General features: G+C 33.7%; 1 pseudogene; it reads left to right on the forward strand.

Moving 5' to 3' along the window:
• The window catches only part of LOC121041892 (ADP/ATP translocase 2-like), a 42,599-nt pseudogene that overhangs the window by 15,118 nt on the left and 2,545 nt on the right, over positions 1 to 24,936 (forward strand).

The following is a 24,936-nucleotide window of genomic DNA, read 5'->3' on the forward strand; positions in this document are numbered from 1 at the left end:
GAGGAGAGGGTGGGTGATGGGTATTGAGGAGGGCACCTTTTGGGATGAGCACTGGGTGTCGTATGGAAACCAATTTGACAATAAATTTCATATATAAGTAAAAAAAAAAATAAAAAAAAATAAAAAAAAAATAAACTAAAGAAAGAAGCTTACTCTAAACAGAAGGAATTTTGACTCGTCTGAAAAATTATTAAAGAAACACTTAGTATGTAAAAAAAAAAAAAAGAAACATATATTATCCTTTCTTATGTCTGTTAAACTTTTTAGATTTCCAGTCTATTTTGCCTGATATTAGTATAGCCACCCCTGTTATCTCTTGGCTACTATTTGCATGGAACACATTTTTCATCCTTTCACTTTTGCTGTTTTTTTTTTTTAATGTTTATTTATCCATTTATTTTGCGGGAGAGAGACTAAGAGAGAGAGAGGGTGGGAGAGAGAGAAAGTGGTGTGAGCTGGGTAGGTGTAAAGAGAGAAGGAGAAGGAAAATCCCAAGCAGGCCCCATGCTCAGCAAGGAGCCAGATGCGGGCTCAATCCCTTGACCCTGGGATCATGACATGAGTTAGAATCAATAGACGCTTAACCGACTGAGCCACCTAGGTGTCCTACATCCTTTTACTTTCAATCTATTTGTGACTTTGGATCTAAAGTGAGTCTCTTGTAGATAGCATAGAGTAGAATCATTTCTGTATCCATTCTGCCAATTCTGGTTTTTGAGTAGAGAGTTCAGTCTGCTTACATTTAAGGTAATTACCAATAAGAAGGGACTTCTGTCATTTTGCTCTTTGTTTGCCAATGACGTATAGCCTTTGTCCCTCATTTCCTGCATTATGGTCTTATTTTATGTGTAGTAATTTTTTGTACTAAGATGTTTAAATAACTTTCTCATTTCCTTCTCTGTATATTCCATAGCTATTTTTTTTTGATTAACATGGGAAATTACATTTAACATTGTAAAGTTATAACATTCTAACTTGAATTTATACCAGCTCAACTTCAATAATATACAAAAACTTTGTGCCTTTATATCTCTATCCCTCCCCCTTTTAGTTGTTGATGTCACAAAATTACATCTTTATACACTGTGTGCCCCAAAATATAAACAATCATTTTAAATACATCAATCTCTTAAATTATATAGAAAACAAAAGTAGAGTTACAAACCAAAGTTACATGATATTGGCTCTTAGACCAATAATTGGTTTTTATATGTTTTAGTCTCTTAAATCATGTAGAAAACAAAACCATTGGTACAATAATATAAGCTATGATTGTTACTTTCATGTATCAACTTGACTGGCCTAATTGATGCCCAGTGGTCTGTGAAGATGTTAGTGAAAGAGATTAACATTTGATTCAGTAGATTGACTAGAGAGATCTATCCTTACCAATATGGGTAAGTATTATCCAATCTGTAGGGGGGCTTAATGGAATAAAAAGTTGAAGGAAGGGTGAATACTTTCTCTCTTTTTGAGCAGGTACATCCATCTCCTGACCTTGGACATTGGAATTTAAAATTCCCATGCCTTTGGACTCTGGGACTATACCAGGGGCCCCTGGTTCTCATGTCTTTGGACTCATACTGAATTATACCACTGGCTTTCCTGGTTCTCCAATTTCAGATGGTAGATTGTGGAATTTCTTGTCCTCTAATAACAACACAAACTTACTCCTTTAATAAATATCTCTTTATATACCTATACCTATTATCTACCTGTATCTATATATCTGTATCTATCTATTCTATTATTTCTGTTTCTTTGGAGAACTCTAACACATCAGCTTTCATGATTGCCCATGTATTTACCTTTATTGAGATCGTTCCTTATTTCTTTATACAGCTTTGACTTACTCTCAGTGGGCTTTTATTTCACTCTATATGGGTGGAATTGATCATATCTTGCTGTTTCTTTTTATGCCTTTTGATTATTTTTGTTCAAAATGACATTTGAGGAGCACCTGGGTGGCTCAGTGGTTAAGCATCTGACCTTGGTTCTGGTCATGATCTGATGGTTCGTGGGTTTGAACCCCACATCTGGCTCTGTGTTGACAGCTGGCAGCCTGAAGCCTGCTTCGGATTCTGTGTCTCCCTCTCCCTCTGTCCCTTCCCCACTTGTGCTCTGTCTCTCTTTCTCTCTCAAAAATAAGTAAATATTTAGAAAATTAAAGAAAAACAACATTTGAATTAAATGATGGGGTAACTCTGGAAATCAGATTCTATCCCCTTCCTCAAAGTTTGCTGTACTTTGTTTTTGTTTTTTTTTTGTTTTTTTTTTCTTTTGGTTTTGTTTTGCTTTGTTGTGTTGTGATTGGTTTTTGCTTATTTGATTTATTTTTATTGTAGGCTGCCTCTGTGCCAAAGATCAGACTCTAGTCTTAAAGAGTCTCAAGCTCTTTAAAGTCTTTTGTGAGCCTGTGCCTGAAATGTGTGGTGACTTTCTTTCTAATTTTACCTGTAAAAGCAATTGCTTTTTAATGTTCTAGTCTTTATTGTCCGGCTCCCAAAAGGGAGAAAAATAGAAGAACAATGAAGGTAGGAAAAAAAAAAAAAATAAACAAAACAGTACCAGACTTTAAATCCCCTGGCAGTCACTCAGCCTAGGGGGAAGGGCTTGTAAAGATGAGAGGACATACAACAGTGGCCACACCCTTATTTGTGCCTCGATGATCAGAAGAAGCAATCAGCTGTCAGAGCGCATATCATTGATATTTAGATATCTTTTTTGCACACCTCTGGCTCCTCAGAGATGTGTGCAGACTGTCTAGGAACATGTACACAGCTGCCTTCCATGGAGCTTGGAGTGGGGAATGGGTAGCTGCTACTGTGTGAGAGCTGAAATAGACTAAAATTTATTGTGGGAGCCTTCTCCTGGAAGACTAGAGCCTTCAAAGATTCTAGGGTTACAAAATAGTTATATCACACGGATTCTGACAGTGCCCTTGTCTAGGTGGGGACATAGATTCCTGGTACTTATTATCCTGCCATCTTTCCATAGCTCTCCTCTCATTAATTTTGTTGCTGTCCTGTGTGACTGACACAGTCCTCAGTTATAGAGGAGGACATCTGACTTAGATCAGGCCAGTCAACTACTCCATACTCACAGCTACAGGGTGAGATGCATGGTAAGTAGGTGATCTAGGTGAATAAAGCAGGGCCCTCCGTAGAAATGGTGTTCTATAAATTGGGAAAGAAGCACAGGTTCCCTTAAGATCATTAGCTTAGAACATTACATTTCTCTAGAAACATTAGTAGCCGTATACAACACGACACAGGGCAGCTTACCTGATATATAGTCATTTCCATCATTTAACCTTTAGGTCCTATCTTGATTGAAGCTTTATAAGCCTCCATTAACTTCCCATTTAAAAACGATCAATTTATTTTTATTTTGTTTAAGCAATTTTGAGAATAGTTTCTGTCCTATGAAACAGAAATGGATCTAATTATTACTGGCAGGTACCTGACACCTTTAGAGCATCATTTAGGAAGTGAGGACAGAGACAACTTGAGATAAGACCACCTCTGGAAGCTGAAGCTGAGAATAGCAAGTCAGTCCTCCTAATAAAAAAAAAAAAAAAAAAAAAAGGGGTAACTGCCTGCTTCCATTTGTTCTCCAAGCTGAGATGCAGAATTGCTTCTCCCATTACCTAATTTTTCTACACACTCCTGAATTCCACCAGTCAGAACTCTTTCCTTTACTTTTCTTTATGATCCTTCCCTTTCGATTATGAAGGCTAATAATTATGAATTGGAATATGAGTGTGGAGAAAGGACTTAGGGCAGCTAAGAAGGAGGTAGTAAGACATTTGAAAGATTATTTTACACTCTACATATACACTATGCTCCCTCAGCCATGCCACGTATCAAATAATGATGGTGTGTACATTTGAAATATCCTCATTTTTATATTGTTCTCATAATACTCACAGGACCAGGGCAACATAGGAAGGGATTTCCAGTAATGATCATATATCTTTTATGCTATACATATTCCAAGCTTTTCTAAAAGTACTCAAAAATTTAATTATAAAAGAAGAGTTGAAGAGATGCCTTCTGAATTATAGCTGCTACTTGATACGTGTGACAGAAGAAGTGCTTTGTATTCTTTCTTCTATGCTACAGCTAATGAAACTCTTGATGAGGTCTTGCAATGACTATCCACCCGACTGTGGATCACACACAGAGAAATGGACATAAGAATAAAACAGCAAAGCTTTGGGGCGCCTGGGTGGCGCAGTCGGTTAAGCGTCCGACTTCAGCCAGGTCACAATCTCGCCGTCCGTGAGTTCGAGCCCCGCGTCGGGCTCTGGGCTGATGGCTCAGAGCCCGGAGCCTGTTTCCGATTCTGTGTCTCCCTCTCTCTCTGCCCCTCCCCTGTTCATGCTCTGTCTTTCTCTGTCCCAAAAATAAATAAACATTGAAAAAAAAAATAAAAAAAAATAAACAGCAAAGCTTTAAAATTTAGTATGAAATCCTTAATTATAGAAATTGTTTTCATTTTTTCCTTACTATTTCTTCATAAAATTCTATGTAATGACTAAAAGGTGAATAAGAATGTCTTAATAATTCAAAGTAATTCTTGTAGTATGGGTACCCTTATAATTAGCTCTAATTATCTGATGGATCTCCCTAAATGGGGGAAAAACAACTTGGGTATTGTAGCAACATTGCTTTCAAAAAATAGGACTGTGCATACTTATCGACCTTTTGATATCCTCAATATTGGTGCAAAGAAATGGATTTCTTTGGAAAATATGATAACGTATTTCTTACTCTCAAAGAGTTCAAACACTGCCAGATATAGGGCACATTGTTTATTTGACTGGCAGTATGTTGGTTTATATGTTGTTCTCACGTCAGCGTATTCCAAAATAAGTTTTCCGATATTTTGCGCCTGTTGAAACACTTGAGTTGTGGTAAAACAAGGCTCTCAATCTTACAACATCTGCCTAAGAGAAATGAAGTAGTTACTGACAATATTGGGTGAGATACAATCTTAGGACCTCTACAGAGGGAGAGTATGTGTGTGGACTGAGTTGCCAGGTGTTGGAGTAGTTGGTTAATGCAACAAGCCAAAAATGATGAAGTTTTAAGCCTTTAATCACTTAATGGCAATGGTATAAGCAAGAGGATAAAACTGGAAAAGTCACTAACTCCCCTGTTTATTTTCTTCCAAAGAACAGTACGCCAGGGGAGAGTCAGGTAGATCAGCACAGACGTGGGTGTCATGTCCCTGTTGAAGAAGCACAAAAGAAAAGCCTCTGGCAGTTTTATGGGAGCTGGGATTGGAGAGAAGGCAGGGGAGAAGGGCTAGGAGTGGAAAAATACTGGCCACTGAATCAAATGACAAAAAAAATATCTTCAACGTTTTTCTTCCTCTCTCTCCCCATAAAGAGCTTTCAGCAGAGGCACCTGTAAAGAACTCTGGCCAAAGTCTGAAATAAAGGACACTAGGCATGAAGGTGCATGCACCAGGAATGCAAATACTGGAAAAGTGTGACCAGCTAGGTTTCATCCTTTCCTGAAACTCCCCTCAGAAACTGGAATGCCCTGCTGTGTGCCTCTTTGGCTTACTCTCCGGCCTGAAAAATCACCCATTGGTTTTTAACCAAGAGCTGGATTTCCCAAAGACACTGATTCATAAATTCGTTGTGTGAAGATTTGAATAATCTTGGGTAGGATCTAGCAAAGCTCCTGGCATTTAATCGCTATATAGTGGGTTATTTTTATAAATAATTTTTTTATTTTAATAAAATCTTTAACATTTTTTTTCTCATGAGTAGCCTAAAAAATATTAACCCAGCAGTAGGGTATAGTAAATATCAGGAATTCAATTTTAAGTTTGCCATTAGAGAATGCTACTATTCTCCCTAACAGTTTAGTTTACTTAAATAATACTTTTAGTGTATAAACACACAGTTGTTCTTCTTTAACTCTGTGGTCAACAATGATTAGTCTTTCATTTTTCAGTAATGTTGAGTCATACGGTAAATTAGTACATTGAGATGCTCAAAAACCTGTCTTACTGTTCACAAGTACCATACAATCTTAATGTAATGTGAAATAGGGAGACCCATTATTAAGTAATATTACTAAAATCAGAATAACAAAATTTCATATAAAGTTTAGTACTTGCCTAACATGACATTAATTTACATAATATATTCTGTATCTTTCTTCTATTTAAAATATTTTATTTGTTAAATCATTGACTTGTTAGACATTGTATATTATAGTATATATATTTATTACCATAACATTAAGAGTTTATCATTTTATGAGTCAAGGTTACAGCAGATGAAGCCTAGAGAAATAAATACGTTGGCCTCTCTGATCTCCTTCACCCTGTTATCCTAGAGGTGAACCCTCTCCCTTCCCCATTGGTCAATAGGGAATGGTTGGGCAAACATTTAACATAAAGCATAGCTCTAATTGTCACTTCCTTAGGTAATCATGGAGACTAAATTGATAACCATAGATTTCTTTATATATACGTATATATACATATATATGCTAAATATAATATATATGCTATATATATTATATATACACATGTATACACATATATATGTGCATATATATGTAATATATATACACATGTATACACATATATACATGTATATCTATCTATCTATATAATATATATACATACACAAAATGTATTCTAAAGGCATATATGCTCTAAGGTCATATACATGTATTTTTAGAGAGAAATATAGGTTATTTTTTCAGCTTTATTGAGGTATAATTGACAAAATTACAGGATTTAATCAAGGCATATATCATGACAATTTTATATATATATATACTTTGTGAAAAGATTTCACATACTTAGTTAATCAACACATCCAGCACTATATCTATATATTTATATCTATCTATATCTATATCTATATCTATATCTATATCTATATAGGTGACAATATTCGTGTTCTAATCCCTTAACAAATTTCAATAGTACATCAACTGTAGTCACACCATCACCTATAATGTATGTTATACATTAGATCCTCATTTATCTTATAACTGAAGATTTGTACACTTTGATTAACCTCTCCCTATTTCCCTTACCCCACAACCCCTAGCAACCACTTTTCTACTCTGTTTCTCTAAGTTTGACTTCTTTTTTTTTTTCTCAGATTCCACATATAAATGCAGTATTAGTCATTCCTTAGCATATTTCACTTAGTTTGTTTCCATATCTTGGCTAGTGTGAAGGGTGCAATAAATATGGGAATGAAAATCTCTTCAATAACCTGTTTATATTTTCGTGTAATACATACCAAGAAGATTGATTAACAGATTATACGGTAGTTCAATTTTTAAATTTTTTTTTTTTAGCAATCTCAATACTGTTTTCCATAGTAGCCAAACAAATTTACATTCTCACTAGCAGTGTGCAGGGACTCCACATCTTTTCAAAGACATAATATCTCTTGTCTTTTTTATAATAGCCATTCTAACATGTATGTCATGGCGTCTCATTGTGGTTGTGATTTGCATCTCCCTGACGATGAGCGATGTTGAGCATCTTTTCATGTACCTGCTGGCCATTTGTATGTCTTCTTTAGAAAGTGTCTATTCAGGTCCTTTGACCATTTTTTTTAATCAATTTTTTTTCATTTTGTTTTTTGCTATTAAGTTGTTTCAATTCATTTCATATAGTGAATATTAACTCTGTGTCAGATATATTATTTACAACATTTTCTCCCATTCCATAAGTTGCCTTTTCAATTTTTTGACGGTTTCCTGTGCTGTGCAGAAACTTTATAGTTTGATGTAGTCCCACTTCCTCATTCTTTCTTTTGTTACCTTAGTTTTGTGTCATCCAAAAAATTGCCAAGAGCAATTTCCCAGAGCTTACCTGCTATCTTCTAGGAGTTGTATGGTTCCAGGTCTTACATTCAAGTCTGTAACCTATAATTGAATTTATTTTTGTGTATGATGTGAGATAATGGTTGAGTTTCATGCTTTTGTATGTGGCTATCCATTTGATCCAACACTATTTCTTTAATAGGCAACTATTTTTCATTTTATGTTTTTGGCTCCTATTCAGAAATTAATTGACTGTATAAATAGGGGTTTATTCCTGGACTATATACTACTCAATGCATATTCCCCTTACTCTGAGTTAAAACCTCAGCTAGAAAGTTTTCTTGGTAACAAAAAAAGAAATGCTTTCTTCCTTCAGGATCTGAATCCTTGGAAAGCTGTTTCCACTATTGAAAACGATTATACAGGGGGTACTAAAAGATGCCCCAGTGAATTCCTTAGGGTCTAAACATAGACCTCCTTGAACCCATTGAGTAGCAACAACCAAATATCCCCTTGACCAGCAGAATATATCACATTAGCCACTCTAGTGCTTTCTTCCATTGTTTATTGGTTTAGTACCATTAAGAGCCCAATATGACAAACGGTAGTTTCAGCTTTCATATTTGTGAAAGTATAGCTGTGTTTCCTTGTGGAAGCATTCCTCTCTTGGGCTCTATGATCTCCATAAACACTGAACCTGGGATCACGGGGAAGAGAAGTAAAACTTTCTTCTATTACATGCAATCATGAGAGGTATCTTTCTCAACTTAACCTAGGTCCTGAACTCTTTATTACTGGTTATGAAGGCAAAGCCTCGTATATTGGCTGCTGGTTTCAGATTTATATTGCCTGCTATAGAAATGCATCCCTACCTCACAAAATGATATTTCCATGATTTATTCTTTGCTAACTCATACAACAGTTTTAGGGAGCTAACCAATTCTGGGTGATAGAACTAATTGTATTGCCTGTGATTTCATGGGATTTATTTTAGAGTGTAGGATTTGTGAATTATTCCTGTGTACAGAAGTGATATTGACCATACAATGGACATTCTACAAGTACTTATATAATGGTTCTGGGCAAGGAAAACAAATCTATACCTGGAATATGTATCTATTCTTACAGGGAGAAATTGTGCCCCACTAACCCATAATGAAAAGTATAGACTTTAATAAATCTGCTACTTGCCTGTAGATCTCCTAGGGTATTAGGCCATTTTAGGGCTCTACATTGGCCTTTGGTATCAGCATCTAATCTTCTCAGTAGTGACTGTAGCTAAATAGCCTTGGTGAAATAATTTCATGTCTTTGAATCCATGCTTAGTCACATCTCTGCCACAATGAACACTTTGTAAATGAGTCTATTAAGCAAGAACTGGGATGACTAAGAAAAACTAACATCTGAAGGATTGTATCCAACAGTTTAATATATCCCCAATAGAGTGATACCTTCTAGTGTTCATTTGTGAGAGATATAAACATCTTCACACTCTGACCCATTCTGAGATACATTCATGTATATTTCCTTTGTCACTGATGTTCTATTGTTGTTCTGAGTACCTGATTAGGAGTCAACCAGTTATCCATGACTTATGAATCTATAGATTTTAACCAAAAATACTCAGTTTGTGTTCCAAAGGGGATATATATATATATACATATATATATATATACATCCCAAGCTCTCTGCCTACTAAAAAAATCTAATCTCATTGAAAGATATTGGAAGATAGTGTACAAATCCTGGTGGAGTAAGGAATATTCAGTAGAGTAAAATTCATTGTTTCAATAATTACATAAGCAAGGAATAGATATGAATGTCTAGACTCCAAATTAAGAAATGTGTAAAAGGGCAGCAAAAGAAACACAAATAAAGAGGAGATAATAAATAGAAAAGTAAACAAATTTGAAATATAGATATTTTATATAGGAAATATTTGCAAATAATAAATTTTCTATAAAATATATCAATTAAATAAAACCTATAGATCTTGGGGCACTGGGGTGCCTCAGTTGGTTGAATGCGGTCAAGCCCCACATTGGGCTCTGAGCTCACAGCACAGAGCCTGTTTGAAATTCTCTCTCTCCCTCTCTCTCTCTGCCCCATCCCCCACTCATTCTCTCTCTCTCTCTCTCTCTCTCTCTCTCTCTCTGTCTCTTTCTATCTCAAAATAAATAAATAAATATTAAAAAAAGAAAAGAAAAACCTATAGATCTGATGAGAGAACTCACTGATCAAGCTTGGTAAAAAATAAATGTCCATGAATATAAAGGGCACCCACACAAAAACACACACAGAGAAGCAAAGTTCCTTTATACATTAACAATTTAGCTTGCTGTTTAAATGCATGACTTTTGGGGTTGGAAAGCCTGTATTTATTCTCATTACTGCCACTTTATAGTATATGGCACTTTATTATAAAAGAGAGGATAATAAAGGTAGTACAAATTTCCAAATATTTATGATGAAATACATGGAAAAATCATTTTATTATTACATATATTAATTACTTATTTAGTATAAATTTATTAAGAACAAGAAAGATAACATGAAGAAATAAAAATATTTCAAATATATCCTTAATATCATGTTAATATTGTAATATGTCAATTATTTTAAGAAAAATTTAATGTTTATTTATTTTTGAGAGAGGGAGAGAGACAGAGAGTGAGTGGGGGAAGGGAAGAGAGAGAGAGGGAGACACAGAATCTGAAGCTGCCTCCAGGCTCTGAGCTGTCAGCTGTGGGGCTCGAACTCACAGACTGAAAAATCATGACGTGCACTGAAGCCAGACATTTAACCAACTGAGCCACCCAGGCGCCCCAATTATTTAAAAATATTTGTGTGTTTAGTACAATTTCACTCAAAATCGTCTTTTTTCCTCCTTAGTTTCCTTCAAAGTTAGACAAGTAAATGGCTTATTTATATCTTGGGAAAACAAAACCATATTTCTATCTTCTACAATTAAATAAATTAATCCATAGATACATACTATTAAAAGCTTAAAATTATATACATATGAATATATACTGTATACTGTAAAATGTTTGATATATAAAGTATCACTGTGAAAAATATATTTCAAATTAAATTTCATAATATATGTATAGATTTTACCACATAAAATAAAAATATTTTCTTATAATAAAACACTAATATCTGATAAAAGAAATATAAAAGTAAACATACCCTGGAAAAATATTTGAATCATATAAATCTCCTAAACTAAGAATGTAATTCACCTGGAAACAGCATTTCACCACAGGAAAAGTGTGGTTGAACAAATAAAATAGGACAAACAATAAAAAAGAGGAAACTCTGGAGAAAAAAAATATGACTGAACTAAAAACTTACACAAAATTGTTGATGTCGTTAATAAGCAAATAAATGCAAATAAATATAAGTGAAAATTTAGTTAGTATTTATTGACCAATTAATTGATGCAGATTTAAAACATTAAATTTCTAATCTTTAAGATATACATATTCATATGTTATACTTATAAACTGGCAGGTTTCCAAAAGGGAATCTTGTCATTATGAGTCAGTTTTAAAAATGTGTTACAAAGCAATTTCATATCTAGGAATTTACTCTAAGGAGATTATAAAGGATATGAACACAGATTTAGCTAATAGAATATTCAGTGCATAGATTTTAACATATTACAAAACAGGAATCACCAATAGCTGTAAAGGTCATACATTTTAGATAAGGAAAGATTTCTGTAGGAAAGCACGTGGAGAGATATATACATATTCAATACCCACATTCATGTGTATCATTTGTATTTACTATGAAATTCAAATTCTTTGTGTGTGTGTGTATAATCTAATTAGAAAGATACGCATATATTTGCAAAGATATATATGCATTCAAATACAAATATATATAAATATATATGTATATACACAAATGTATGCACACAAAGGTAATTATAAATACACACAACTACCACATGTGAATGAAATCATATAGTATTTGTCTTTCTCTGACTGACTTATTTTGCTCAGCATAATACTCTAGCTCCAAAAAGTGAAACAAACAATCATAAAGGGAAGAAAGAGAGAGGCAAACGAAACAACAGAGCCTCAATTATAGAGAACAAAGCAATCGTTGCCAGAGGAGAGGTGAATGGGGGGATGGGTTAAATAGGTGATAGGGATGCACTTGTGATCAACACTGGGGTGACGTATGGCAGTGCTGAATAATAAATTGTATACCTGAAGTTAATATTAGACTGTATATGGTAAATAATGGAATTTAAATAAAAATTTAAAAAATAAAAGAACAAAACAAAGAACACTTTGCAAGAAAAAAATACATTAATAAACTAAATATCAATTAGTAAAATTAAACTGAATTTATAATTTAAATACTGTATAAAAGGAACCTAGAAAACACTTAAATTGTTCCTACATAAAGACAAAATTAAAAGAAAACTATTTAAATTAGAAAAAATCTAAAACCTTAAAAAATCCAGAAAATAAAATCAGTAGTATCTAGGCATTGAAAAAGCAATGCAAATATATTAATTTAATGCATATTGGTGGGAAATTGATTTAAAGTTTCTGTATTTTTGAAATATTCTTCAATGGATCTAAAATCCTTTAATCAAGGAAACATAGCAGAATATAGGATATTACAAAGAAATCTTCCAGCTGTGCCAAAAACTGTCACTTGGAGCAATGCTCATTGGATCGGATGTCTGTATTCTTTAACAAGAAAAGATAAATTCCTTAAGGCTTTTACTCAAGAACCTGAAAAAGACTGAAAAAGAATTTTATATGTATACAAATATTTATTTACATGTAATCTTAAGTTTCTCTTTTAGAACACTATTTATATACTAAAAATTTTGGAGAATAGAAGATAATTTTTATTTAGATAATTATAAACATAAATAGAATAGAAAACTAAAAGTCCATTGTAATAATGATATTAAAATATCGAATGATCTTAGGATGTTGTTGCTATTGTAGTGTTAAAGCAATAAATAATATGAGATATTTAAAATATATACATATGTATATATACTTATATAGGTCGTATTTGTGTATGTTTTAGTATCGTCAGAAAGAAATCTATTAAATTTTATTATGAGCTTTCTGTTGTCAGAATACAGATAATTATGACTTTCAATATAATGTTAAAATCACTTTACAGATTTAACTTTTCACCATTGTATGAAATATTATGACAAGATAACTGAACAGTGGCCAAAGAGATTTAGTTAAATCAATTAAATAAAATCACCAAATGCAATGGAAGCCCACATTATGACTAGAATTTATATGGTATATACATAGAGATTCAGATTTTTACTGAAAAAGTGTTATATTTGCAATGAGAGAAGGTTTATAAGATAGAAATTTTGTCAAACAAACATTGTTTTGACTACAAGAAGGGCAATGATGACAGAGAGGTGACTTTGTCTAAGGATTGCTTTTAGCTCATTCATTGGAGTAAATTTTCCCAGTAACATCACTGAGCCCAGATATGATATGGATTATATAGAACTGTAGAACTGTAAAATAGAAAATGCCCTTGGCAATTGTTAAATAAGACAAAACAGTTTTTTTAAGTAAGAAATATGTTAACTATACTCAATAATATACATAATAAATAGATAACAAAATTAAAGTAAATAAGAAATATGAAATGCTAAATATATAATAACCTTTTCATAACAAAAATTTGACTTTACAAAGGGAGTTTAATTAAAGAAAGCAACATTCTTTGCAACTGATAGACTTTGGGGGTGAAAGTAGCCTAGAAACACTAGTAGCAGCTAAGAGCTAACAATTAGTGTGTACTCAGTGAGCAATTGATTAAGTCATTCTTCAAAATTACTCTGAGATGAATACGACTTCTACCCATTACTTCTACCCTTATATAAGATAGAGGAGAAAGAGGCACAGAAAACCTAAGTCATTTGCTCACATTTTCATAAGTAGGAAATGGTGGGTACAGGATTTGACCTAGAGCTTCTGCTTCTGAAGTAATATTTTTCTTTATAAAATAAGATTTTGTAATAAGTGAAAGCGTATGCACAAATTAAGTTTATAATATACTGATTAACATAGAGCAAGACATGTTTTTAGAATCTACAATTCTGGAATTTTGGTTTGATTTGAAAAACTCCTAATGTAAAATTTTAAGAGATCCCATAGTGTTTCTATATAAAATCTTGTCATTAAAATTTACACCATGTCATTTTTACTTTTGTCCCTTTTTTCTAAATTGAAGTTAAATAGGAGTTAACTTTAAGGTCTACTTTCTGATTAAACACCAACTTTAAAACAAGGACACTACCTAAAATGTTTTAAAACTTTTTTTTTCATTCAGACACTTCAGGGCTTCCACCAAAATATAAAGAAAAGAAATCCCCTTAAAACCATTTTATTACATAAAACAAGTTTTAGAGAAGAAACACTGACTGGTTGCAGAGAGACATTAAATGTGCCTCTCAAAGTACATCACACTCACACACACACACACACACACCACCATATTCTCTAAGTTCAGAATAAGTTCAGATAAATGAATGCCTGTCATTGAAAGAGCTTCCTAGTATCTATCAGGCCTGGCTGTTTTGGGGACTATGAAGGAGAATCAAGCTGTGCTACACATTGGGATCGCTGCCAAATGAATGACATTTCCTGAGAACATAGGCAGAATTTTAAGAAGTTGCCTTGTCCTTCCTAAACAGTTGGGTTAAAGGGTATTAAAAAAAATAAAAAGAAAGAAAAAAAAAAAGAAGAAAAAGACACAGTCAACCTGCTGGGGAGACAAAAGAAAAAAAGCCAACATATCTTTAAACTTAACTGAGCTGAGAAGAAGCTATATGGCAAGAAGCAATTTACTACACCGATTTAATGTTTTGATTTTTTTTGGTCATTTTCAGTTGGAAGAAAGCTAAGTATTTTCTGTATTTTGGCTGTTTACAATTTAGAAAAACACATGAATAAATATATGGCCAAAGGAATTGACTGGATTTGGTCTTATTCTCACTAAAATTATGTAGAAGTACAGTGGAGACTAAAATATTTTTAATTTTTAAAATAGAGTACTATCAGAAAAAAAATGAAGTGACAACAGGACATTAGAGCTTTGACATCTGAATTGAAAGCTGAAATCTCATAGTGACGAGGGCAGGAGAAGTTTTACCCATTCAAGGCACAGTCCCTATTGAACTTCTTGCATAAAGTTGAGAGCCCATAAAGAATTCATTTACTGAGTGCCCAAAGGGTAGCATAGAGAAAAGGCATTCCTAGAAGTTATAAAGTTTTACAATTGTCTAGATTTGAAGAAAGACATGACTCTTTATACAGACATGCATGCTGAGTCTAAAGTAAGATATTAAAAAATAAAATTCATATTTTCAAAGAGATATTAGCAGTGACTAGAGATAATAAATGGATTACCTATAAATGTGTTAATAAGGTTGGCCAAAGAATTCTCATCAAAAACTTAAAGAAAATATTCATTAAACTAGAATTCTATACCCAGATCAGTTATCTTTCAGGAATGAAGAGTTATATACAGATATTTTAGAATAAAAAGTGAGTATCACTCATGGGTCCACCATTAAATTGCTAAAGTACATAAATCCAGCAGGAAAAATTGAAATGCATGTAGCATGTATAAAAAAATTGGTAAGTCTTTGGTGAATATAATTAATCATTGACTGAATAAAAATAGAAGGTTTTATTTAAAATTGAAAACATAAAGGGCTTCAAATTCCAGATAGCATAGCTGGAAGGGAGGAAATTGTTGAAGCATTCTAAAATTCCTTTATTTTTTCATAGGGAGATAAGAGATATTGATTACATTAGGACTTGGTAAAATCAAGTTCACAAGTTAAAAATTAAGAGGTTGCTGCTAAATGATTATTAAAGGAATGCATACCTTTCAAAAAGTAGATAACAGAGCTTATCAGTAAAATTCAAGGAAGAAAGGGGTAAGAAATTGAAAATATACAAAAATAAAAATTTTAAAAACTTTAAAAATAATTTGCCAATAAATTATATTAAAAAAAGCTTTAAAATTTTGTCTGAAATAGGTGATAAGAAAATAAACAATTAAAAAAAAAAAAAAACATTTGAAACCAAGCCCAGAAACCAAAAGATCACTAGAAATAACAAATGAAGTGTGTGTAAAACTTTTCTGGGAAAAGTATGACATTTTCTTGAAAGAAATAAAAGTGGATCTAAAATACATGGAGACCGGCACATTTTCAAGCCATCAGTATCCTCTAGTAATCCAAATAATTTCATACAGAAATTGACAGAATATCCTGAAATTTGTGAGTATGAATAAATCATCAAGAACAGCTACAGTGATTTTGAAAAAAAGCAAGAGAACATTTGGGGATTGAACTCTCAATTACTTTTTCAAAAAATGTATATAGAAAATAGCAAAAGTGTTCTCAAATTGGATGATAGTTTAGTCTTCATATTTGACATTAAAATCTTTGTACTGAACTCTATTATAGGAACAGTTCACAATTGAAAGTGAAAAGATTTCAATATTGTTAGTTTTAAATTTTTTTACTCCTTTGTAGATAATTACAGTAACTATACATTAGGAAAAGAACACACAAAAATAGAACTATTAAAATAATCCCTCATTTCAAATTGTACCTATTCAACTGTGGTTGCTTACCTACACCATTTAATTTCAGTTAGCTTATTTAATAACAAACAAACAAACAAACAACAAATGAAACACGTAAATTCATCCCCAAATACTTCATTTGAGTGGACAACTGGTGATTATGTTTGAGAAAGCCAATTTAAAGGTTTCAAAAACATCACATTCTTACAATAGTTTATATTTTCTTCCCTTTTATAGAGAATCTTGAAGAGGCAGTATTTTACCAAATCAGGAATTAAAGACCTATTCCATGCTCCTAAATTCAATGAAAATTTTAAATATTGGAGGAGCACATCCCATTCTTGATTTTAGCTCAGATCATGACCTCACAGTTCTTGAGCTCAAGCCCCACATCAGGCTCTGCACTGACGACACAGAGCCTGCTTGGGATTCTCTGTCTCTGTCTCTGTGTCTCTCTCTCTTGCTATCTGCCCTTTGCCCACTCACACTCGCTCTGTCTCTCTCTGTGTCTCTCAAAATAAATAAATAAACAGAAAAATCTTTCTTTAAAAAAAATGGATATTTTGCTGAAAACCTTAAAGGGAAAGGTGTCTTTGATATCCAAAACTTTCAGAAGCCACTTCCTGAATCTGTGTGTATTTTTACATGATTTCTAGTCTCAGGGTTGTATCTCTGTTTGTATTCTTCAGTCCTTGAGTGTTACCTCTGTCCAGCAATGTGAAACCAGCTCTTCAGGGGTTACAGAAGAAAGTCATTTATACCAATCATGAGTGGATGTGTTAAATTCTAGTAAAATCACTACTGTTTTTATCGTGGAGCTTGTGTGAGGGATAAACCATTGGGTTTATCATGCAGTGTGGAAGCCACCACCCTTACAAAACTTCTACTCTCTTTCCTCCTCTTCCTTTTATTCTCACAGATAATTCTGGATCTCTGAGTTTATTTTCTATGTTATGTAGCACAGTCTTCTCCTTTAACAAGGCCCTCTTGTTTTCTACCTTTTTGACTGAACATTTCTTGTAGTTGCCTCCCCTAAAAATATAAATATATAAGTTATGGAGTATACAAAGCTGATAAGCCATGAGGAGAGAAAAAAAATCCAATAGAAAAGGAGAAGGATGAGCCTGGAAGAGGGATGGTTGTGGTTTACAAGAAGGAGACAGACCTCAATGAGTTTTCTGTTCAATTTACAATAGACGCAAGTAATTCCTAAGCAGCTTAAACCAGGACTCTATCGCTACCTCTCTTCAAACTGTTTGTTTTATGATTCTAACATCAATCACAGCCTTGTTCTCTAAGACTTTGTTGTTTACTAACCTTTGTCATAGTCATTTTGAAATTTAGGTTCTGGTACAACTATTTTCTTGGCTCAAGATCTTGGTTGCTGGCATTCTTCATAGCCTTTGTCACAGCTCTCAATCTGAACCTTTACTCTTCAGTACCCCGTTCCTCAATGAGTCACTCAAATAGCGTCTGTTTAGCCCAACTCCCAAGGAGTGAATCACACACATCCAAATATGTGATGTAGATTCTTTCAAAGTCATCACTCTGAGTTGAAATGATAATTTTGATGATGCAATAATGTTCAAGATGTTTGGGAACTCTTCTTTGAGACTGTCTTCAGAAATCTGGTATAGTCTCTTGATTATATGCAGTGATGATGAGGCTCTTAACATTCATATATATATATATATATATATATATATATATAATGACAGATATGTATTAATTTGTAGAGATATATCTATAACATTGAGCATATCCTTTGAAAAGATGTTCAGTTTTAGAGAATTAAAAAATGTATTCTGACCTGCATTTGATAAAATGAAAAACACTGGTTTGCTTAATGGGGAGGATGGGGTATATGAAATTTTAAGTTTTTGGAAGAAACAGAGCATAAACTGAGATTGTATCATTGTATTGTTCTACATACTATTTTAAGACCACCAAAAATATTTTATTGATGTTTTAATTAATTGATATCATGATTAAGTACTAAAGAAGTGAACAAAAACTATGTTTAGAAATATAAAATTCTTTTAATAACCTAATATATATGAAAGCTTACTATTGGTGAGGTACTTGCTTTAAGAAATGTATATATTTATTTACTCTTAACTTTAATTCTTTCATCTTTCAGTGAGGCAAACAGCAAAATCCATTGGTCATTTAGAAAATATAAAATACAGAAATTTTCATTAACATATAGAAAGTTATATAAAATACTTATATTTGCAAATACATGCAGAAATGAAATGACTTTTTAAATCCTTGAAGTAATTTTCAATACCAAGCCTTGAATTTAGAATCAACTTTTAATGGACATCCAACTCAACATAATAATTCTCATTTTGAAAATAACTTGTCAATTATTTTGTCATTCCTGTGGTTATACTGTGTTTATGTCAACTACATCACATTAAAGAATTACGTATATGAGCAATCATTCTGTCATTCTTAAGTTGTTTCTTCGGAACTACATTATTGAAGCAGTAACTATAATTAGGTTTTACAGTTTAGGGAGAGGCCAACTTAAGAGCGTGTTCACAGATTGTTATGGCTTCAGAACATATCTTGCCACGGGATCATAGCTAAGCAAGATACAAGAGTTTCAACTTCAAATATGAATATGTACTGCTTACCTCCTGGGGCACTCTTCACATCATATTCGAGAGAGAAAGCATACTGTAAGGGAAAGATGGTAAGGAGTTCTCCAAATTAATTATATCATTCAAGAAAAAAAAAGAAACAATGCACACACACACACACACACACACACACACACACACACAGAATCCTTATGTCTCCTTAGGAGGTCTCTTAACCACCAATTCTTGTCCCTCCAATGTTGCTTTTCTGGATCGATGTGCCCCTTGCAATTTCCTTAGTTGACAGTCCTCTAATCCAAATGTTTATGAAATTTAGATCACTGCTTCTGCTAGCAAACACATTTTAAATCCATTATATATCTGTTGAATTCTGTTGCCCAACCCTTATCACCATTATCCTCCCCCACGCCCCCTCTCAACTTTGTGGGCAATGAATTGGGTGATTTGTTGCTTTTCCTCACTACCTTGTTTGTCAGGGAACAGTAGTTACTTTATATTTTCTAGACTTTTTTTTTTTTTTTTTCTTGAGACAGAACTGGTGGTAGATATGCAGATGAGGGTATTTAGAGGAATATTGATAAGACTGGTAGCAGCACAGGGAAACAATAGGAGCATTGAATTGATTTATGTGGGTGGGGTAGTGGAGGTAGGTCTTGTTTTGTTTTGTTTTGTTTTGTTTAATAGTCATAGGGGAACTAAAAAAGAAAGTATGTGAGATATTTATCCAGGCCAAATATTTTTGGACCATCAGTAAGAAACTTATTATTGCTACTGTATCCACAGTAGCATGTTTCCTAGACCTTTACTTTTTTTTTTCAGATTACCTCCTTTTATTCAAAATGGGAAGGAAATGGTCCCTAACATGTTTCACAAATTGTTATTGCCTTTCATTCTTCTAGTTTACTGATGTGGCATCCAGCGACACTTAACACATTTTAAGTGTCTAAAAAAAAAAAAAAAGACTTTAACTTAGAAGTGATAGAGTGGATTCTCCAACACCATTTGCTAAATGCATCTCTTGAAAGGTCTTGCAAAAGTTAAATCCTATGTCACATAAACGGAATACATTTGTAAACAACTTACCTTTACTTCCTTTAGGTAGGTAGACTTCCAGCTTCATCTAGTGGCTTCAGAAGCATTTTCTTTTCTTTTTTTTAATGTTTTATTTATATTTGAGGGAGAGAGAGAGAGAGAGAGAGAGAGCAAGTGGAGGGGGGATGCTGAGAGACGGAGACAGAATCTGAAGCGGGCTCCAGGCCCTGAGCTGAGAGCTGTCAGAACAGAGCCTGATGCGCGCGACTGGAACTGACGAACTGTGAGACCATGACCTGAGCTGCAGTTGAAAGCTGAACCAACTGAGCCACCCAGGTGCCCCGTCTCAGAAGCGTTTTCATTTGCAGAGTTGCACCTTATAGCTCTTACTATTAATCAGTCCCACAGCTTCACTGAACAAAAATAGATTTATTACTTCCAGACATCTCCATCCTGTGCATGTCACTATCTTCCTTTTTAAATCAGAATTTTCAGTTGAAGACAAAAAATATCCTAACATAGTGACTAATGTCGCATATAGAATTAGAAGGAAAAATCTATGTGCCAAAAACTATACCCGTGAACTATTATGATATAAAGAACTCTCTACTAGTGAGTGTAAGTACATATATTTCTGTAAATCTATGCTTGTGTGTGTGCCTACATGAGTGTAAATATATATATTTGCATGTAAACATGCTGATATGCTTGAAAAGAAGTAGTCTCAGAGAAGAAAGTGATACAATGTGCGAGCTATTCAGTTTGTCCATTACATGCCTATATGTACATGAAAGGAAGCACTATTAATAATTATACCAAGACAGTAAGTATAAATCAATACTGCCCCTGGAAAAACACGATACATGTTTAGGTGCACACACACATCACAGATTGCACATATTAATGTGGATTTGTGCTAAGCCTATTTTCAGTTAGTTCTTTCGAGACCAATGGTATGTATATGGTGTTTCCCATTTAGTGATTGTACTGACAGCCCATGAAAGTATAACTCGTGACTTCCCATAGCTGAGCTCATGGTGTTATAAACCTGGCAGTTCCACTACCTCATTCAATATACCTCAAATAGTAATAGCTCAATAAAGTCAGAGATTTGGAAGTGTTTATATCTATAGATTATATAGATGAATTTTACACGGTTGTTTGGGCTTTTATTAAGTATGGTTTGATATATGCTTCAAATAAACCCCTGCCTGTAAACCTCTGGCAGTAAACTAAAAACACATTTACTAAATAGAATCAACTGTGTGTTTCTTTTTATGCAATACTTTCTCCCAAGCCTCTTTCTTTTTCATAATGTTAGTTTACAAAGGGGTAAATTGACATTAACTGTTTTGCAAGTTCAAGGGCTAAGAGGATGTGTTTGAACCTGTCTTTCTAAGAAGGACTAAGTGGAATAGATTGGACTTGAACAGCTGGTCCTGAAAGATGAAGATCACTAGGGTCACTAAGAAGAAAAAGAGAGGGCACGTGTGATCAATATTACCAGTTGTTAAAATCTTTCTCAGTCACATTGTTTACTTGCTTTGAGTGACGAAAGGTAAGAGGTGTAAAAGCAAATAATTCTATGACTATATATATGTGTAAATATATATATATACACATATATATATATATATATATATATCTTTATATATTAAAGTTGTGATCAGCTTTGCCGAGTCTCAAATACTTTGTCAGCTGAAAATCATCTATATATGATGATGTGTGTATGGACAATTCTATTGCTGAATCTAAGAATAAATATATTTCACCTCTATCTCAACATATATGCACACATATACAATATATATTACACATATAGACTTATATTTTTGCTTCATGTATATGCATGTTAACATATACACAGAAGTGTATATGTGTGTTATACACATATATATAAAATATATGATCTAAGGAAGTAGAAAGTACAGTTGCTCTCATTTTACTCTTTTAAATACTTAGGAGGTATATTAGATAAGTAGAGTTTGCTTTTATGCATTTAAATAAAGAATGAGATCCAATGTTTCAAATCTGATAAAGAGCTCTTATTTGAAATCAATTATCTTTTTATTATATCTGTTTGACCTCTAAAATACTCTCAATATATTGTGTCTCAGGCTATAATTAGAATAGGATCTCAATTATTTGCAGATGGATGGATAGAGAATGGATAGTTGAGTTAATGGCTGATTGATAGATACGAGAACCACACTTGTCCCACCATCTTGTGAAGAATTTATCAACACACTCTGACTTGTGTGAACACTTGTACACTTTGTAAATGGTCCTCCCTTGAAGTCTCTGCAGCTAGTTGTCCTCTTTGCCTCCAAGTGTCTTTCTGACCTGGTGTAATGCTATGCACTGAGTAGGAAAGCAATAACTTGTCTATTCAACCAATGTACTTCCAAATTTGAGAGCTATGACCTGGAGATTTGCATCAGTTTGATAGGAAGACTAAGCCAACTCTGTAGAAGTGCTTTTTCAGTCCGTATTTTTTTTTCCATTTTATTTGATTTCTATTTTGCAAATGATCCTGATTTGCTTCAGCGTTCCTTCTTCCCCTTTCTGGGAAGTGTACATCTGCTTCTGACATCTGTCTTCTATCTTCCTTTGTAAATTATGAAGTGATGCCAACTCCTTTTATCAACAAATTACCCTTAGAAGCATTTAGAGGCTATAATGATTCTTTGATTTTCTTTGATTCTTTATGAATTTGCAAAATGACTTGATGCTTATATTAGCTTTGTTTGTCCTTTCTTTTTCCATATTTAATATTTATAGTTGGCAGGCCCAGATGGTGTACTTTGTTATGGCCTGAAATGTTGCTATTTTTTTCATTCCTTAATTACAGGAATGTCAGTCTGTAATATCCCCAGCCTCCGTCTCTCATTGACATTGTAGATTTCACATTTGTTGTATTATTTATTGAACTGACTGAATGTTTGACACTGTGAAATATACAGTAATCTTTCCCTAACCTTGCTGCTTTTCCTTGTTTGTCTACATTGACCATTTGCCTCTGCTGTTAGATGATACCCTCAATTTGTTGCATTTTTAAAAGTTTTGCAGATATTTTAGACATTGATAACTCCTCATAAACAAGACACTGAGAAATGAGAAAAATAAAACAATTTGAGTTGCGGGGTAGCAGCCAGAGACATTGTAGAAAAGTATACAAACAGGTTTTTTGGAGCTCTAGAAGTGCCCTTATAATTTGGTAGAGAAAAAGTACATGTATTTATTTCATATTTTACAAAGTCTGTATCTTTTAGGAATGTAGTTCATAAAACCATATAGTGATAGGCCTCATTCATATAATTAAAAGTACCAGTGATTTCTTCTCAGAAATGTATTTAATTTTGTTTATTAAAATTTTGAGCAACATCATCTTTCTGCTCAATCAGTGGCAAATTCTTACAACTCATTTTCCTAAGAAGCTTCAATAAAATGTACAAGGACTTCGCATATTAACATCTTAAGGTCTTGCTTCTAGTTACATAGCAGACTTCCACAATAACTTTTCATTCCCCAACTCTGCTTACATTTTCTGAATGCTAACAGGAACTATAATGCAAAGTATTTCCTTCGAATTAATTTAATTTAGCATATCAAGAACTACTAAAAATATCTTCTTAAAAAATGAGGTATATTTTTTGATATGCTAGCATTCTTTCAAAAATTTCCTGAGAGACAGACCTAGAAGTGAAGTATCCTATTCATATAACAGTCCCACTTTGGGCAGCGAAGTCAGTACTTTGTCCTTGCATTCAACAGCACATGACATTACATGGATTTCTCAACTACAGCACCTGACAGTGTCAGCCACCTTTTAAAAAGACATTTGTAGGGGCACCTGGGTGGCTCAGTCGGTTGAGCGTCCGACTTCGGCTCAGGTCATGATCTCGCAGTCTGTGAGCTCGAGCCCCATGTCGGGCTCTGTGCTGATAGCTCAGAGCCTGGAGCCTGTTTCGGATTCTGTGTCTCCCTCTCTCTCTGCCCCTCCCTGCTCATGCCCTGTCTCTCTCTCTCTCTCTCTCTCTCTCTGTCAAAAATAAATAAACATTAAAAAAATTAAAAAAAAAATAAATAAAAAGACATTTGTAGCATCACTAAAGACTGTTTTTCTCCTATCCCACAGAGAGCCCACTACGCATCTCAGAGGGTGCTACGTGACCTTTTGCCTTTTATGTCTATTTCATTATATTTCTTTCTAATTTCAATTTAGAACAAAGGATATACAGCATTCTAAAACTATTGGATTCAAGGAATGGCTGGATTGATGACCTATTTCCAAATTGGCATTTGACCTTATTATGTAATTTGGAATATGTGAAGGCAAATCATATTTTTATTAACAGTGCCCATACAAGCAGCACATCGCATTGAACACCGACCCAATGGCAGACAAAGCATTGCAAACAGCTGCCTTGTGTCCATGTTCTATCATACGTGCATATCCATGTGCACATTCATATGCTATTGCCTATGTTGTATTTACACACACACACACACACATGCACACACACACACACACATTTAAGATATTCCACATGAAAGAAAGGACTTGGGGCTAATTATAAAATAGATCTAACGAAACCAGAACACCTTTTCTTATTAATTTTGTTTAAATGTTTATTTTTGAGAGAGAGAGAAAGGCAGAGCATGAGCTGGGGAGGGGCAGAGAGAGAGGGAGACACAAAATCCGAAGCAGGCTCCAGACTCTGAGCTGTCAGCATACAACCTGAGGTGGGGCTTGAACTCACGAACCACAAGATCATAACCCGAGCGGAAGTAGGATGCCCAAGTGACTGAGCCACCTAGGTGCCCCCAGAACACCTTAAAAAAAAAAAAAAAAAAAT

The sequence above is a fragment of the Herpailurus yagouaroundi genome, unplaced genomic scaffold, assembly GCF_014898765.1.
Source record: "Herpailurus yagouaroundi ecotype Mexico unplaced genomic scaffold, PumYag 28, whole genome shotgun sequence".
Taxonomy (NCBI): domain Eukaryota; kingdom Metazoa; phylum Chordata; class Mammalia; order Carnivora; family Felidae; genus Herpailurus; species Herpailurus yagouaroundi.